Raw genomic sequence first — 18,214 nt, 5'->3', positions numbered from 1 at the left:
CCAAATCGGACTCTACACGGGAGCTCAATGCCCCTGGATTTGCACAATTAGCTGGTTGCTTCCCCCAATGCCCAAGGAGCACCTTCATAAGCACTCGACTGGTGGGAGCCGCTGAAGACCAGAGGACCCCCTATGGGTTGACTAGGCTTTTCCCGCTCCCGCTCACACAGCCGAAGAATTGCTTTCTCAAGGGCCAGTAATTTTGCCATAACTGGGGCAAACTGATCGCAATCATCTCCTTGAATTTAGACAATAAGTTGTTTACTTCACAAAAATCAAGGCCATCTATTGGGCCCATAGTACTTTCAGGTAGAGACGCATTCACTTTAAACCCAGCCTTTTTCGGGGCCTTCTTCTTCCTGGGAGGAGGGCTATAACTATCCAAGGCACAAGCCGAGGGAGAGGCCAACAGGAGCCTCTTACTTTTCCTCAGGGGTCCAGGCCCACCATAAGCTCCCATTCCTACAGGTGGAGGGATTTCTGAGACAGCACTTAGTTCTTCCCCTGTCTTGACCACCTCAGCTTCCAGAGTCCCCAAGGCATCATTTGCTACAGAAACTTGGTGCCATCACATCTCCAAGGAAAGTCTCCTTTCGGCCAGATCAATCTCCTTTGTCACAATCCCCACAGCTCTGGCAAGAAAATAATCTAATGTGGTGTTTGAGCTTCCCTGCCTCCCACCACCACTTATGGCTCCAGATTGCTGATCCCTTTTCCTGCCCATCCTCCCAGGGCACACACAGGATGGCCACAGCATGATTCAAAGTGATAGTTATGACCTCCAAAGTGGGCCTATAGACACCCAAAAACACTTAAGCAAGCCCAAACAATTATTCTTAGACTCACCCTCCATGTGAGGATTAAGGGCCGGCCTCTGTCGGTCGATGAGGGGCGAAGGACGGGCCCGCCCTCGGCCCGGGCTTTGCCCGGGCGCGTCCCGCGTGGCGGGAAGCAAGTCGTGCTTAAGTGGGGCTCCCTGGGGCTAGGCTCCGCCCCCTGCTCCTCACTGCCATTCCAGTCTGGATACTGGGACACAAAGTCCCTGCTGAATAGCGCGTCCCCAGTAATGAATATAATTTGGGGCATATTTACCCGAAAATATATGTTTACCATTAAATTAGTTATTCAGTAGCTATGCTAATGCCAGGAAGATTAAGCTTCAAACCCTTTCCCAAACCAGCTTGGAGAAATATAACCTTTAAAGCTGAGGCAGGCCTCTACCGCATTGAAAAATGCTCCAGACTGTACTGCAAAAGAGCTCTTTTCAGTGTTCTTACTGTGAAGATATGATAACTCCATTTTTAGCGTGCCTCGCATTTGTACAATATGGAACATGGCCTTGTGTATTCCAAGGCAATAGACAGAGGTCACTTATCTAATGCTGAAAATAGGCTTTGCATAATGTCAAAAGGGTTTAGTTTGACCCATGCTGTATGAAGCTTCTGGGCCCAGTAATTCGGGGCTGAAATGTGATACTGAAGGTTAGCATTGAAAGTCACTCAGGGTAGCATAAATGCACGCTACAGTCCATATATTATATACCGTTTTTATGGTACTGGTGGATTTTCAACACCACTGTACTGTGACCTTATCTAACAGTCTTATACACCAGCGTGGTTAGCTAATTATGTACCATATTTAGGCGTTTTAGCACATGCACTGCGAGATGTATACCAGCCGCCCAATGCTAAGAGTTCAAAAACTACCATCAAATCCAGTTCTGTAAACGTAGTAAGGAAATCTTGGGAAACTGTGCAAAAAGATATAGGCCCTCATTCTGATTCTGGCGGGCGGCGGAGGCCGCCCGCCAGAATTCAGCCCTCCATAATACCGCTCCGCGGTCAAAAGACCGCGGAGGGTATTATGAGTTTTTCCCTGGGCTGGCGGGCGGTCTCCAAAAGACCGCCCGCCAGCCCAGGGAAAAACTCCCTTCCCACGAGGATGCCGGCTCGTAATCGAGCCGGCGAAGTGGGAAGGTGCGACGGGTGCTGTTGCACCCGTCGCGTATTTCACTGTCTGCAAGGCAGACAGTGAAATACATTTTGGGGCCCTCTTACGGGGGCCCCTGCAGTGCCCATGCCGTTGGCATGGGCACTGCAGGGGCCCCCAGGGGCCCCGCGACTCCCCCTCCCGCCATCCGGTTCCCGGCGGGAGAACCGCCAGGAACTGGATGGCGGGAGGGGGAGTCGGAATCCCCAAGCCGGCGCAGCAAGCTGCGCCGGCTTGGAGGATTCCTTGAGGGCATCGGGAAACCGGCGGGAGACCGCCGGTTTCCCTTCTCTGACCGCGGCTAAGCCGCCGCGGTCAGAATGCCCCGCGGAGCACCGCCAGCCTGTCGGCGGTGCTCCCGCGTGCCGCGGCCCTGGCGGTTCTATACCGCCAGGGTCGTAATGAGGGCCATAGTTTCCTACAGTAATAACAATGAGAATAAAAAAATACATTATATAACGTTTCGCATGGAACTTCTGCTGTTATTCTGTGTTATGAATAGCATATACTATAGATACCAAATTTAATTTGGGTGCACCCCATGTTATACAACACTCCGCTATATACTTCATTGGGCTTCTTACTAGAAAGATGGGTACGAAAAGTCCCTAATGAAAAGAACAACAAAAACGGAATATTGTGTGTAAACTAATCCATTCTGTTTTCCTATTGGCATCCTGCCCTCGATGCATGTGTACCCTCTAATTGCATAGATCCTCTTAAAGTGTCACTTTAAAATTACATTTTCTTTAGAACAATACATTGTTATGACCGCTAGATGGCAGTAAAAGCCAATATTTAATTATGTGTTTTACCAGCACACTGGAACAGAAAGAGACATTGGTTCCTACTAGGTCCAATCCCTGAGCCTCCTGAAAGATAAACTCTATGAAACTCGTGATTGGTGGCCCATAAAAGAGACAATATTTCCCCACCCCCACAAAGTTATGGGGGCTACCAGTAACTCTTAAGATGGGGAAAATCTAGTCAATTACTAGCTGGAGCCTGACGGCCCAGTAAGAACTGAGGGATATGGTAATTCAGTAACTGATTCGCACAGTAATTCTTCATTTTTGCCAGGACCTGTGTTCAAATATTTCCACTGCTTTCAGCTGCTGACGTCCGGCGAACCTAAGGATATCCGCTGTGTTCTCATGCTACGGTAAGTAACAAAATTACCTCTGAGTATCGCTCTCCCTCCATTCTCACATATCAGGTCTTCAGTCCTACCAATACTGTGAAAGCGCTTGCCTCGTGTTCTGTGTATGAAAATGTGAATACTACCCCCCACCCCACCTCATCCACCCTTCCTCCTCATTTTAGCATCACGATTCTCTCCTCCTGGGACTTTGATTTTATTTGTATATCATTAATTTAATCATTACGGGCTTTGGAGAAATTAATATATCACAATAGTGGTCAACTATTTATTTATTTTGGAGGTTTTTTTATAGCGCCAACTAGACCAGACGGGTGTCAGAGGAATTTGCATGAGTAGATTGTTTCGATACTTAACATTTTACAATTACAGGATCCAGGCTGCAGATTACTGTCAGACAAAAATAGTTTATTCCTGTACTCTTGTCTTTTGGTAGAAACCCAGCTGGGAGAACCACATTGTTGTGGGGAAGAGATTTATGAAAAGTGGTGCTGCACCTAGTGCGACGCCACTTTTCTTGCACCTCTTAGCGCCCCCCCTAACGAAACCACATGTGAGCTGTATTTAGAATACGGAGTACCATGGCGGTAGTCAGGGTGACTAGCGTCATAATTTTTTACGCTAGTCCGGCACTTTGCAGGATTAGAATAAAAAATGATGACGCTAATCCTGCAAAGCACCCAGAGGCCCATTAAAAACAATGGGAGCCTCTTTTTAACGCCTGCACTTAGCAGGCATTAAAAATGCTGATAAAATGAAGCAAAGAAATCTCTTAGATTTCTTTGCACTTTTTTTTTTGGCCCCCCTTGCGCCGGAACGCACCCTTGCATATATTATGGCTGGCGCAGGCATAATGTGGCGTAAGGAATTACAAAGTGGCGCAATGCAAGCATTGTAAATATGGCGCTGCATGTTTGGCTTTCCAGTGCCACATTAGCGTAAATAAAATGACGCTAATGGGATGTTGGAATGGCGTTAGGCCCTCATAAATGTGGGCCAAATTTCACAGTACGCAAGACACAGCAGTACAACTCAACCAAATATTTGTCATTTTAAAATTACATTTTAGAATACTTTTAATAGATGAAGAATAACATTACGTAACATGTGTATTTGTAAAACGCACATTCCCCTGTAGGCCTCTTGGCGCTAAATAACAGTTGTTTATTGTTACCCAACTCAATGGTACTCGTTTTATCGACCTCAGAACATGGATGAAAGGCTGAGTGGACCTGCCAGCGTTTGAACCCAGGCCCCTACAGTGGAGGAATTAGTCCACTAAGCCACCAGACCCGTCATGTCGGGTGCTTAGGAAAAACGGTTACATCAGTTTACTTTGGGTACATCTTCATGCACTTGGAGTGGAGTTTAGTAAATTGTCGTACTGGAGGTTTAAGGTCATTTTCGTCGTCAAGACTTATCACAGGGATGCTCAGTGGCAGTCCTCGAGTGCCACACTCATGCCAGGTTTTTACACACATTGGGGCTGAATCATAAAAGCATTTTCCATTTCGGGAAGTAGTACTTTTGGAGCATTCTTTTACACACCCTGACCTACCTTTGTGAATCTGCCCTGGGATGTCCAACTCCCTGTTAGAAAAACAGTGATGAGGACACATTCCTTTCTCTTTGCACTAATAGTTTATTTTATTTGTTTGTTTGTTGTGTATTTATAAAACAAAGCTAATACCCAAACTAGGGTGTCCTGGTGCTAAGCAGAAAAGAAAAGGAGGAAATATGTTAATGAAAGAACCATATTTAATTTTACTTTCTGAAGGTTAAGTATATAAAGGCTCTATTTTCTGAATATTCTCATTTTATTCCTCTTTTAGAATTTTGGGGGTCAATTCACAAAGGCAAGTAAGATAATGTAAAGGAGTACTTACAACAGGAGTACTAATCACAGTACTGAAAAATGCCTTTCGGAATAGGCTCCATTGAATCCACATAAGAGCCATTTATATACTCAGCGGAAAGTCTGAATGTTTGGTGTGAAGGTGCCTTAGAGGGCCAGAGATGGACACCCAGTGTAAATCATTTACCACTTTGGTGTCTGTCTCAGTGCTGTCTCTACTTTGGATGGCTAGGGGGCAATTCACAAGGATTTATGGACGTGTATGTACGTAACAATGTAGACATAAGTTACACTTACAACTATGCAACTTTTAATAATTTTGTTAATGTAACTACCTTTGTTTCAGTCATGTGAATACAATACATATTTCCTAAACTGCTTGTATAAATCTATATAGGTCATAGACACTAAAATCATTTATTATCATATTTATTGCAGGCTTTGTGGCTTGACTCTCAGCCGCTAGTCATAGGCAAGATACATAAACAGAAAAAAATGAAAAATGTATTAAAAAAGTGACTATTGCCAAAAGCAAAAAGGATCCCCATTTAGAGTTAAAGAGGCCCAAATGTATACTTTTTCATGCAAAACTGCGCTAACGCATTTTTGCATCAAAAAGTATAGCGCCTGCTTGCGCCATTCCAGAGCACCAGCTGGGTACCATATTTAAGGAATGGCGCAAGCCGGCGCTAAGGGTGGGCTAACGTCAAGGAAAATGACATTAGCCGGGTGGTGGTGGCGGTATGGGGGAAGGGGGTTTTGCACTAAACAATTACGTTAGGTTGGTTAGAGTAAAAAAAAAAAAAAAGACTCTAACCAGCCTAATGTCATTTCTTAACGTAAAACCTACCATACCACGTGACTCCTGTCTTAGGAAAGACAGGAGTCATGCCCACCACCCCAATCGCCAGCACAGGGGACAAGGTTCCCCAGGGCATGGCCATTGCACCCAGTGCCATGTTGGGTGCCCATTTCAGGGCCCTCAATGGCACTTTAAAACAAAAAAAATAAATACTTACCTATACTTACCTGGCATGGGGTCCCCCATCCTCCGCTGTCCCTCTGGTGTGGGTGGGGGTGTCCCTGGGGCCATGAAATGGCACCTGTGGGCTTATTCCATGGTGTTCCACCCTGGAAGTGGACCCACAGGTCCCCTAACGCCTGCCCTGGCCCAGGAGTTAAATAGTGGCGCTAATCAAGCTTAGCAACATTAGTTGGGCTCGCCTCCCTCCCGTGCACCATTTTTGCACCGGAGGATAAAGAAGGCGCTAGGGCCTTAGAGTCATTTTTTGCCCAGGAACACCTTTCTTGCATCTCATTGACGCAAGGTAGTTTCCCGCCAGCAAAAAATGATTTTAACCCCAATATTTTGATGTTAGACTAGTCTAGCATCAAAATATAAATATAGAGTTAAGTTTGTGTTGAATTAGCGTAAAAAAAATTACGCTAATTCAGTGGAGAGTATAAATCTGGGCCCTAATACATTCAACAGTTTCTTCACATTATACGGGTAACCTTTGACCCAAAAGTGGCTGACAAAACTGTTTCACCACCAACAAATACAGGATAAAATATGTTCCAGCTATATGAGTTATAAAAGCTGCTTTTCAATTTTCTCATTTGTGTTGGATCCCATGAACTGTACTGCCTGCTCTGCAGCTTACTGGGTGCTCGCTCTTTCTGCCGTCTCATTTTGCCTTACAGGGCCGGCTGTAGCGCGTGGGGTGCCCTGTGCAACATTTATTTTTGGTGCCCCCAATATCCCCATGACCACACCTTCGGATTCACTCACTAACACCTAGCAAATGTGCCACTCATCTCTCCATAGCCCCTCTCACATACATTCATGTGTTTTAAAGCGTGTGTAAAGGCTGGCTTTACTAATCAACTCAGCTGTCCACATAGAATACAGACCTGTTCTTTGCAACAGGCATATTAACCCTCTGCATATTAACCCTCTGCGCTAGACAACACTCCCATCTCTCTCTCTCTCCATAGCAGGAACATTAATCGCAAGAGGTTTCTTGACATTTTAATTATTTCCTGGAGGCTGGACGCACAATGAACTTTTCAGCAGCTGCTTTTAAATAGCAAGTTTCGTAAGTACTTGCTAAACACAGAGCACCCCCTGAGGTCAGCAGCCGGTGCGGCCGCACTGCTCGCACCGCCCTAAAGCCGGCTCTGGTGCCTTATTTGAGCTTCTATATCTTATAATATACACGCATGTCATACTTACGTATGTAACTCTTACTGCATTGTGCACAACTTGCACATGTACAGTAGGCATATTTTTTATTAGGGAGCGAGGGGCCTTATGTACAGAGGCATATTTAAGAGCCCTTAGTGCCACCTTAGGGCCACCATAGCGTCGTTTTTTTGTACTAGGGTGGCACTAAAGTGGATTTTTCCACACGCCATATTTACAAAGTGGCGCAAATGCATGCATTGTCACTTTGTAAAGCCTTGCGCCACATAATGCCTGCGCTAGGCATAATGTATGCAATGGGGGCATTCTCCTGTTAGGGAGGCCGAAAAAATGGCGCAAAGAAATCTAAAAGATTTCTGTGCGCCATATTTTTGGGCATTTTTAACACCTGCACAAAGCAGGCGTTAAAATGAGGCTTCCATTGTTTTCAATGGGCCTCACAGAGCTTTGCAGGATTAGCATCAACATTTTTGATGCTAAGCCGGCAAAGAACCAAACTAGTGCCAAAAATGTTGTTGCTAGTTCCCTAACTACCGCCACGCTGCACCGTATGTTAAATATGGCACACACGGTGGCGTTAGGGGGGGCGCTAAGGGGTGCAGTGAAAGTGGTGCTGCATATGATGCAGCATTACTTTTCTCAAATTTGGCTCAAAGTGTTTTAATGGTTGCAAACCTTGAGGTTTGGTAAATCAGAGAGTTTGCAATGGCTAAAACACTTTTCTATATGTATTAAACCCATTTAACAATTCTGAAAAGGTTTTTGAATTGTTAAATTTAGGAACCAATAAGGAATCATTAATTGGAAAAGGGTGTTCCTTCCAAACAGATTACTTAAAGTATGCATTAATGTTTTATTCCCGAAATCTGGTCGTAAAACATTAATATTTTACTACCAGCTCAAATCAGGTGATAAACCGGAAGCAATACCCAAGGAACTCTTTCCCTTTAAATTTTTACAAGAAAATGCAGTGGTCCCATGGAACGCCTATTCTTAAAAAACTTTGTAAACAATTTAATTTTCTTTTTTTTAACACACCCGGTTTTCCTTTAAGGAAAATAAGCTGCATCTTACAAAACATATTGCTTTATTTAAAAACAGTCACAGGCATGGTGGTCTGCTGGCCCCAGCAGGCCACCTTGCCTGTGATTGTAGCCAATCGTAGTGAGTTGCAATTGGCGACCTATCTCATTAGCATTTGTGAGGTAGGTGCAATTGCAACCCACTATGATTCTGCGTTTTGTGAACTGACTGATTAATAATTTATTTGGTAGAAGTTGGTTTACACATTCTGACCCTTTTAAACTAATGCATTCTAAATGCAATAGGTCCTAGACCTACTCTGCCTAACTAGGGACCATAAAACATTACTGGATCTCTCTTGCTGATCACCTCGCTATATTATTAAACTCTTTTGTGACTGGACACTTCATTTGACAATGTTAGAACTCCTCACACCTCTCAAGTCACCCTCACTTGGAGTTTCTCTACTTCAGTATACCCCACTTACAGCACCCGAACAAGAGATTTCACTGAGGTCACCTACTCTAAAATGTTTCCTCACCCTCCAAAATATATTTCATCCCCACTAATTTTAATAGGATCACCCTCCCAAAATACTCAATCTCACCCTCCTAGGAGACTTAAAAAGCTTGAAAGTTATGGAATCATTCTTCTGGTTGGTGGCCTTTAGCACCTGACATTCAATCCCCTGCTTCTTACAAGATTTCTAATTGTCTAGAAAGTGAGCTATTCTAAGAAAAACAAAGCACAACTTGTTTGCAGTATAGAACAAAATCAGCACTGAGCATGCTGGACAAGATCCTAAATGCACAGCACAGTATGGCATATTTCTTAGCCTTTGCCATTTTGGGCAATGTCAGAAGTGACATAAAAAACAAAACCTTTTCCAATGGAAACAGAAGAGCTGCAGATCAAGCCCTTGTCCTGTCTCACCTGGGTGCAGGCAAAGGTGTGCTCAACAGTTTACCTTACGCCACGTTGCCATTACCAAAAGGTATACCACACAGTGCAGCTGTGTCATCAAATGCTTGAAGAAGTTCAACTGCATCACCCTAACACTGAAGGAACTGTCAAAGAAATGTTAGATAGATAGATAGATAGATAGATAGATAGATAGATAGATAGATAGATAGATAGATAGATAGATAGATAGACATTTGTTCAGTGAGGAGCTAACTAATACTGTGGATCACTGACATAGTATAATTGATGTGAATAATATTGATTCAGTAAAATATCAGAAAAGAAATATAATTTACATATAGAAAACTAAAATACTGTTGTCATAAATATATATTTTCACTTATACAGATAACAAAATTATCAGGCCCAAAAATGTAATGAGCTTTAATTAAACATATAATACACACACATATCAAAACTTAGAATACTGAATGCATAAATATCAGTACAAATCTTTAGTTTTAAAGCAAAAAAAAGGCAAATAATAACATTTTTTAAAGAATAGTCATAAAGAAATAAATAATTGTTCTAACAACATTATAACAATTGTATATTATTAAAATAAACATAAACAACCCCAAAAATGAAACCAAATCAAACTATAAAAATATTAATACAAAAATGTTTATAACAAATATTACCATCTAACCAATTAACAAAAACTATATGCATATATATGCATGTATATATGTGTGTGTGTGTATACATACCACCATATATAAACATATACATACATTATAAAACACACTTTAGTGTTCACCATAAAAGGCAATCACTGAACAAAAATTCTAACTAAAAGAACGTTAACCAATAAAATCACAGTCCAAACAAAATTAACCAATAAAATTTAGCAAATTTTACTAATTACTACACCAAAATACCACAAAAGCTGCAAGAAGACAAGACTCTGATGGATTTTCCAAACAGAACTTACATACAGAAGATACAGATATATATATATATATATATATAATAGTAATTAGTAAAATTTGCTAATATATATATATATATCACTATCTTCCTAAGTAAGTAAAGCATTTATTTATACTCCTATACTAATTAACTTTAACTTTAAAATAGTGAAATAAAAATTAACTAACTAAACACTCTAATACTTTTATTTCTTGTAATATAGATACTACAAAAGAATTACTACAACTTCAAGAAGATAACAAACTGCAGAAAAACAACAGAAATTAAATAACTGGACAAAGACTAACAAAAAGTAAGTTAATTAAAACATTTAAACATTTACTAAACACAAACTCACCCTCACGTGTGGAATATTCCTAAATTCCCTTGCCCCCAACTACCAACATACAAATGTTTAAAATAAAACAAAGCACTTTTATTTCTGAAAATGAAGTATCTGACTCACATCACAAGAAGCACAATGGACAAATAGGCAATTCCCAGCAATAGCAGACATTTAAGTATAAAATAGCAAACAAATCAGATCATTTTGCTTGCTAAAGTTAAACAGACTATATAATTCTAAACATTTAATACTTTATATAATTACACTGTTTTCAGACAAAATTACATAAAGAGCAATATGTCTCAACTCACAGAAAGGAAAATAATTGCTTTCTCATGTGGACTACACTTACAGTGAAGAAACTACAAGCACAGAAAGAGTCAACTGGAAATGTACTAAATATTACTCTAATGAAAGCTATGGGAGGGTCACTAGAAAAGATGATGTTGTTATTAATGGAAAGGAACACAGTCATCATCTAAAAATCACTGAACTCAAAGTAAGGCTTGCATTACAAGAGTTAACAGAGGCATTCACTATTTCCCAAAATCCCACAACTAAAATATTAAAAGGTGTACTTTCCCAAAAAGTCCCTGACCACGTCCGTGGTCAGCAACCACATTGCCTTCCTTGAAATGCTTAGTAGCACAAATTTAAAAAGCCACCAATGACTCCCCTCCTGCCCTTAGAAGAATCCATATATCAAAACACTTAACCATTACACATATTGAGGAACTCTTTCTCTTGTATGATAACCTAAACATTGATAAACATGTCATATTTTCTACCACTGATAATGTATTGAAATTAACATAATGTCAAACATGGATGATGGAAGGCAGAACTTCAAATTTGTCCCAAACCATTTACTGAGATATAAAGCATACCTGCTAAATACCAAAATACTAATATATATCATTCACATATGCCGTACTAACTAATAAACAAAGTAATACTTACCGCAAACTACTGAACCGCATTAAAAGTAGAACAAGTAACTACACCCCACAAATGACAGATTTTGAACATGCCATGATTTAATCTATCCTAAAAGTTTACCCACACAGAGCCATGTGCTGTTATAGCAACTTTAAGCGAAGTATTTAGAGACACCGCCAACAATCTACACTCAGAGCAGCATTATGAGTTTGGCAGTCGGACCACCAGACCGCCATATTGGGGGTCCCAAAAAGACCACCATGTTGGCGGTCTTCCAGACCACCCTATTACAAGTTACACAGGTAGGACCGTCGACCGCCAAGCAAAAAAGGCAGACCGGTAGTGGAGCGGAGGCCCAGAAATAGGCAGTTCGAACTCCAGCACTGACAGCCCGCAGCTAACCATTGACCGTATTACAAGTCCAAAGTCGCAGTGGCGGGCGCGAATGGCGGTCCGAAACATGGCGGTCCGTTGTCACCAAAGTAATACACAACTGCACCTTGGATGGATTTGAAAACAACACAGCTGACACACATTGCCACACTGGACACACCTGCAAAGGACACTATAAAACAGACCCCTTCACACACCACAAACCTCTGCATTTTCACAGCAAGACCCAGCAAGATAGAGCACATAAAATATTAAACTCCATAGAGTAGGCACCCCTTCAATCTTTTTTTCAACATTGCATACCACACCCTGCACACACTTCTGTCCAGTCACACCCTTTTGCACTTCTCCTCTTTAGTAAGTCACTGTCACTTGTAATATATGTAGGAAAGTACCATCTTGCCTGGCATGTTACCCCCATTTTTCACTGTATATATGTTGTTTTAGTTGTATGTGTCACTGGGACCCTGCCAGCCAGGGCCCCAGTGCTCATAAGTGTGCCTGAATGTGTTACCTGTGTTATGACTAACTGTCTCACTGAGGCTCTGATAATCAGAACCTCAGTGGTTATGCTCTCTCATTTCTTTCAAATTGTCACTAACAGGCTAGTGACCAATTTTACCAATTTACATTGGCATACTGGAACACCCTTATAATTCCCTAGTATATGGTACTGAGGTACCCAGGATATTGGGGTTCCAGGAGATCCCTATGGGCTGCAGCATTTCTTTTGCCACCCATAGGGAGCTCTGACAATTCTTACACAGGCCTGCCACTGCAGCCTGAGTGAAATAACGTCCATGTTATTTCACAGCCATTTTACACTGCACTTAAGTAACTTATAAGTCACCTATATGTCTAACCTTTACCTGGTAAAGGTTGGGTGCTAAGTTACTTAGTGTGTGGGCACCCTGGCACTAGCCAAGGTGCCCCCACATTGTTCAGGGCCAATTCCCCGGACTTTGTGAGTGCGGGGACACCATTACACGCGTGCACTACATATAGGTCACGACCTATGTGTAGCTTCACCATGGTAACTCCGAATATGGCCATGTAACATGTCTAAGATCATGGAATTGCCCCCTCTATGCCATCCTGGCATTGTTGGTGCAATCCCATGATCCCACGGGTCTCTAGCACAGACCCTGGCACTGCCAAACTGCCTTTCCCAGGGTTTCACTGCAGCTGCTGCTGCTGCCAACCCCTCAGACAGGTTTATGCCCTCCAGGCCTGGCCCAGGAAGGCAGAACAAAGGACTTCCTCGGAGAGAGGGTGTTACACCCTCTCCCTTTGGAAAATGGTGTTAGGGTTGGGGAGGAGTAGCCTCCCCCAGCCTCTGGAAATGCTTTCATGGGCACAGATGGTGCCCATTTCTGCATAAGCCAGTCTACACCGGTTCAGGGACCCCTCAGCCCTGCTCTGGCGCGAAACTGGACAAAGGAAAGGGGAGTGACCACTCCCCTGACCTGCACCTCCCCTGGGAGGTGCCCAGAGCTCCTCCAGTGTGCTCCAGACCTCTGCCATCTTGGAAACAGAGGTGCTGCTGGCACACTGGACTGCTCTGAGTGGCCAGTGCCAGCAGGTGACGTCAGAGACTCCTTCTGATAGGCTCCTTCAGGTGTTGCTAGCCTATCCTCTCTCCTAAGTAGCCAAACCCTCTTTTCTGGCTATTTAGGGTCTCTGTCTTTGGGGATTCCTTAGATAACGAATGCAAGAGCTCATCCGAGTTCCTCTGCATCTCTCTCTTCACCTTCTGCCAAGGAATCGACTGCTGACCACGCTGGAAGCCTGCAAAACTGAAACAAAGTAGCAAAGACGACTACTGCAACTCTGTAACGCTGATCCTGCCACCTTCTCGACTGCTTTCCTGGTGATGCATGCTGTGGGGGTAGTCTGCCTCCTCTCTGCACTAGAAGCTCAGAAGAAATCTCCCGTGGGTCGACGGAATCGTCCCCCTGCAACCGCAGGCACCAAAGAACTGCATCACCGGTACCCTGGGTCTCCTCTCAGCATGACGAGCGAGGTCCCTTGAATCCAGTAACTCTGTCCAAGTGACTCCCACAGTCCAGTGACTCTTCAGTCCAAGTTTGGTGAAGGTAAGTCCTTGCCTCCCCACGCCAGACTGTATTGCTGGGAACCGCAACTTTTGCAGCTACTCCAGCCTCCGTGCACTTCCGGCGGAAATCCTTTGTGCACAGTCCAGCCTGGGTCCACGGCACTCTAACCTGCATTGCACGACCTCCTAAGTTGTCCTCCAGCGACGTGGGACTCCTTTGTGCGACTTCGGGTGAGCACTGTTTCACTCCACTTCGTAGTGACTGTTCCGGCACTTCTGCAGGTGCTGCCTGCTTCTGAGAGGGCTCCTTGTCTTGCTCGATGCCCCCTCTGTCCCCAGACGCAATTGGCGACATCCTGGTCCCTCCTGGGCCACAGCAGCATCCAAAAACCCTAACCGCACGATTTGCAGCTAGCAAGGCTTGTTGGCGGTATTTCTTCAGGAAAGCACGTCTGCACGACTCTCCATGGCGTGTGGGATCCGTCCTCCAAAGGGGAAGTTCCTAGCCCTTGTCGTTCCTGCAGAACCTTCAGCTTCTACTGTCCAGTAGCAGCTTCTTTGCATCCACAGCTGGCATTTCCTCGGTATCTGCCCATCTCCGACTTGCTTGTGACTTTTGGACTTGGTCCCCTTGTTCCACAGGTACCCTCGACTGGAAATCCATTGTTGTTGCATTGCTGGTTTGTGTCTTTCCTGCAGAATTCCCCTATCACGACTTCTATGTCCTTTGGGGAACTTTAGTGCACTTTGCACTCACTTTTCAGGGTCTTGGGGTGGGCTATTTTTCTAACCCTAACTGTTTTCCTACAGTCCCAGCGACCCTCTACAAGGTCACATAGGTTTGGGGTCCATTCGTGGTTCGCATTCCACTTTTGGAGTATATGGTTTGTGTTGCCCCTATCCCTATGTGTCCCCATTGCATCCTATTGTAACTATACATTGTTTTCACTGTTTTCTAAAACTATTACTGCATATTTTGGTATTGTGTACATATATCTTGTGTATATTTGCTATCCTCATACTGAGGGTACTCACTGAGATACTTTTGGCATATTGTCATAAAAATAAAGTACCTTTATTTTTAGTATATCTGTGTATTGTGTTTTCTTATGATATTGTGCATATGACACTAGTGGTACTGTAGGAGCTTCACTCGTCTCCTAGTTCAGCCTAAGCTGCTCTGCTAAGCTACCATTATCTATCAGCCTAAGCTGTTAGACACCCTATACATTAATAAGGGATAACTGGGCCTGGTGCAAGGTGTAAGTACCCCTTGGTACTCACTACAAGCCAGTCCAGCCTCCTACATTGGTTGTGCAGTGGTGGGATAAGTGCTCTGTAACTACTTACCACTTTTGTCATTGTACTTTTCATAAGAGAAAAATATACAAAACAAGTTCAGTGTATGTACACCTAACCAAAAAGTTTTGCATTTCTTTTCTCACTTCTTTTCTAAAGTGCTGAAAAGTACCTCTAACTTTCTAAAAAGTTCTTAAAAAGTTTTAAAAGTTTTTTTCTGTCTTTCCAAAAGTTCTGAAAAACTTTTTCTTCCTTTTTCTATCACTTAAACACTTTCTAAAATGTCTGGCACAGGCCAAACTGTTGATCTGTCCAAACTTGCTTATGATAAACTTAGCTGGAAAGAAGCAAGGAGTCTCTGCATAGATAGAGGTGTAGGTGTAAGGAAGAATCCTTCTAGAGAACTGTTAGTGAATATGCTTATTGAACAGGATAAGGCCACAGCTGGCACTCCTGTTGAAAAGTTAGCTGATGGTTCCCACTCTGACTCTGGGGCACCCCTAGCTAAAGAAGTGGGAGGGAAACTTCCAAGCCTGCCCCCTAGCAGACAACCTAGCATAGTTGGAACTGATGTTGAGTCACATCATACAGATAGTGTGGTCTCACATCTCAGTATGAGTATTCCTTCTCATCATAGTAGAAGTGCTGTTTCTGTGAGCCAAGCTGTTAGGGTGCCTTCTGTTAGGGACAGGTCTCCTTCTGTCCTTTCACATCATACTTCTGTTTCTAGACATGTCCCTCCCACCCACCCTGATGACACATTGTTAGAAAGGGAGCTCAATAAATTGAGAGTGGAACAAACCAGACTGAAACTCAAGAAGCAACAGCTGGATTTGGATAGACAGTCCTTAGAACTAGAGAAAGAAAGACAGAAGTTGGGTTTAGAAACCCATGGTGGCAGCAGCAGTATTCCCCATAGTCATCCTGCAAAAGAGCATGATTCCAGGAATCTGCACAAGATAGTTCCCCCTTATAAGGAGGGGGATGACATTAACAAGTGGTTTGCTGCACTTGAGAGGGCCTGTGTTGTACAGGATGTCCCTCAAAGGCAGTGGGCTGCTATCCTATGGCTATCATTTAGTGGAAAGGGTAGGGATAGGCTCCTTACTGTAAAAGAAAGTGATGCCAATAATTTTGCAGTTCTTAAGAATGCACTCCTGGATGGTTATGGCTTAACCACTGAACAGTACAGGATGAAGTTCAGAGAGACCAAAAAGGAGTCTTCACAAGACTGGGTTGATTTTGTTGACCATTCAGTGAAGGCCTTGGAGGGATGGTTACATGGCAGTAAAGTTACTGATTATGAAAGCCTGTATAACTTGATCCTGAGAGAGCATATACTTAATAACTGTGTGTCTGATTTGTTGCACCAGTACCTGGTGGACTCTGATCTGACCTCTCCCCAAGAATTGGGAAAGAAGGCAGACAAATGGGTCAGAACAAGGGTGAACAGAAAAGTTCATACAGGGGGTGACAAAGATGGCAACAAGAAGAAGGATGGTAAGTCTTCTGACAAGGGTGGGGACAAATCTAAAAATGAGTCTTCATCAGGCCCACAAAAACACTCTGGTGGGGGTGGTGGGCCCAAATCCTCTTCTAATCAAAACAAAGAAAAGAAACCATGGTGCTATTTATGTAAAATAAAAGGCCATTGGACAACAGATCCCGGTTGTCCAAAGAAAAGCACCAAGCCTCCTACCACTACAACCCCTACTGCTACACCGAGTGTCCCTACTAATAGCAGTGGTGGTGGGAGCAAACCTACTAATAGCCAATCCAAGGGATTAGCTGGGCTCACTTTTGGTAACTTAGTTGGGGTTGGTCTTGTTAGGGAGACCACAGAGGCTGTGTTAGTCTATGAGGGGGCTATTGATTTAGCCACCTTAGTTGCTTGTCCCCTTAACATGGATAAGTACAAGCAACTACCCCTAATAAATGGTGTTAAGGTTCAGGCCTACAGGGACACTGGTGCCAGTGTTACAATGGTAATAGAGAAACTGGTCCACCCTGAACAACACCTACTTGGACACCAGTACCAAGTAACCGATGCTCACAACAACACACTTAGCCACCCCATGGCTGTTGTAAATCTCAACTGGGGGAGGGGGTTACTGGTCCAAAGAAAGTTGTGGTTGCCTCAGATTTACCTGTAGACTGTCTACTTGGAAATGATTTAGAGACATCAGCTTGGTCAGATGTGGAGTTGGAGGCCCATGCAGCAATGCTGGGCATCCCAGGGCATATTTTTGCTTTAACCAGGGCTCAGGCCAAAAAGCAAAAAGGACAGGGTAACTTGGATCCTGGAACAATGGACCAAGTGCTCCCTAAAGCTAGGGCTAGTAGAAGTAAAGCACTACCTACTATCCCTCCCTCTACAGTGGATTCTACTTCTGAGGAAGAAGAATTTCCACCCTGTGCAGAACCTACACCAGAGGAGCTGGAAGCAGACACTGCTGAGGTTTTGGGTGAAGGGCGGCCTGCCAGGGAGGAGCTGAGTGTGGCACAGCAAACCTGTCCCACACTAGAGGGTCTAAGACAGCAAGCTGTCAAACAAGCTAATGGGGATGTCAGTGCCTCTCACAGAGTTTACTGGGAGGACAACCTCTTGTACACTGAAGCAAGGGATCCTAAACCTGGAACTGCCAGGAGGTTAGTGATTCCTCAGGAGTACAGAAAGTTCCTCCTAACTCTAGCTCACGTCATTCCCCTAGCTGGACATTTGGGACAAATGAAAACTTGGGACAGACTTGTTCCCTTGTTTCATTGGCCTAGAATGTCAGAGGACACAAAAGAATTTTGCAAGTCCTGTGAAACCTGTCAAGCCAGTGGCAAGACAGGTGGCACTCCAAAGGCACCCCTTATTCCACTGCCTGTGGTTGGGGTTCCCTTTGAAAGGGTAGGGGTTGACATAGTTGGCCCCCTTGACCCTCCTACTGCTTCAGGCAATAGGTTTATCTTGGTGGTAGTGGACCATGCCACAAGATATCCTGAAGCTATTCCTCTAAGGACCACTACAGCACCTGCAGTGGCAAAGTCCCTCCTGGGAATATTTTCCAGGGTGGGCTTCCCAAAAG

At 43.8% G+C, this 18,214-nt stretch overlaps 1 long non-coding RNA gene across 1 annotated transcript in view; it reads left to right on the top strand.

The window, feature by feature from the left end:
* Positions 1-2,867: 2,867 nt before the first annotated feature.
* The window catches only part of LOC138260393 (uncharacterized), a 78,910-nt gene continuing 63,563 nt past the window's right edge, over positions 2,868-18,214 (top strand). Inside the window, exons 1-2 of the long non-coding RNA XR_011198852.1 lie at positions 2,868-3,151; positions 10,331-10,420. This is a non-coding gene — a long non-coding RNA (uncharacterized lncRNA). The remainder of the gene's footprint in view (positions 3,152-10,330; positions 10,421-18,214) is intronic.

This window comes from Pleurodeles waltl, chromosome 9, assembly GCF_031143425.1.
Source record: "Pleurodeles waltl isolate 20211129_DDA chromosome 9, aPleWal1.hap1.20221129, whole genome shotgun sequence".
In the NCBI taxonomy this organism is placed as follows: domain Eukaryota; kingdom Metazoa; phylum Chordata; class Amphibia; order Caudata; family Salamandridae; genus Pleurodeles; species Pleurodeles waltl.
The sequence above is the reverse complement of the archived record's forward strand: the minus strand, read 5'-3'. Positions and strand labels throughout refer to the sequence as shown.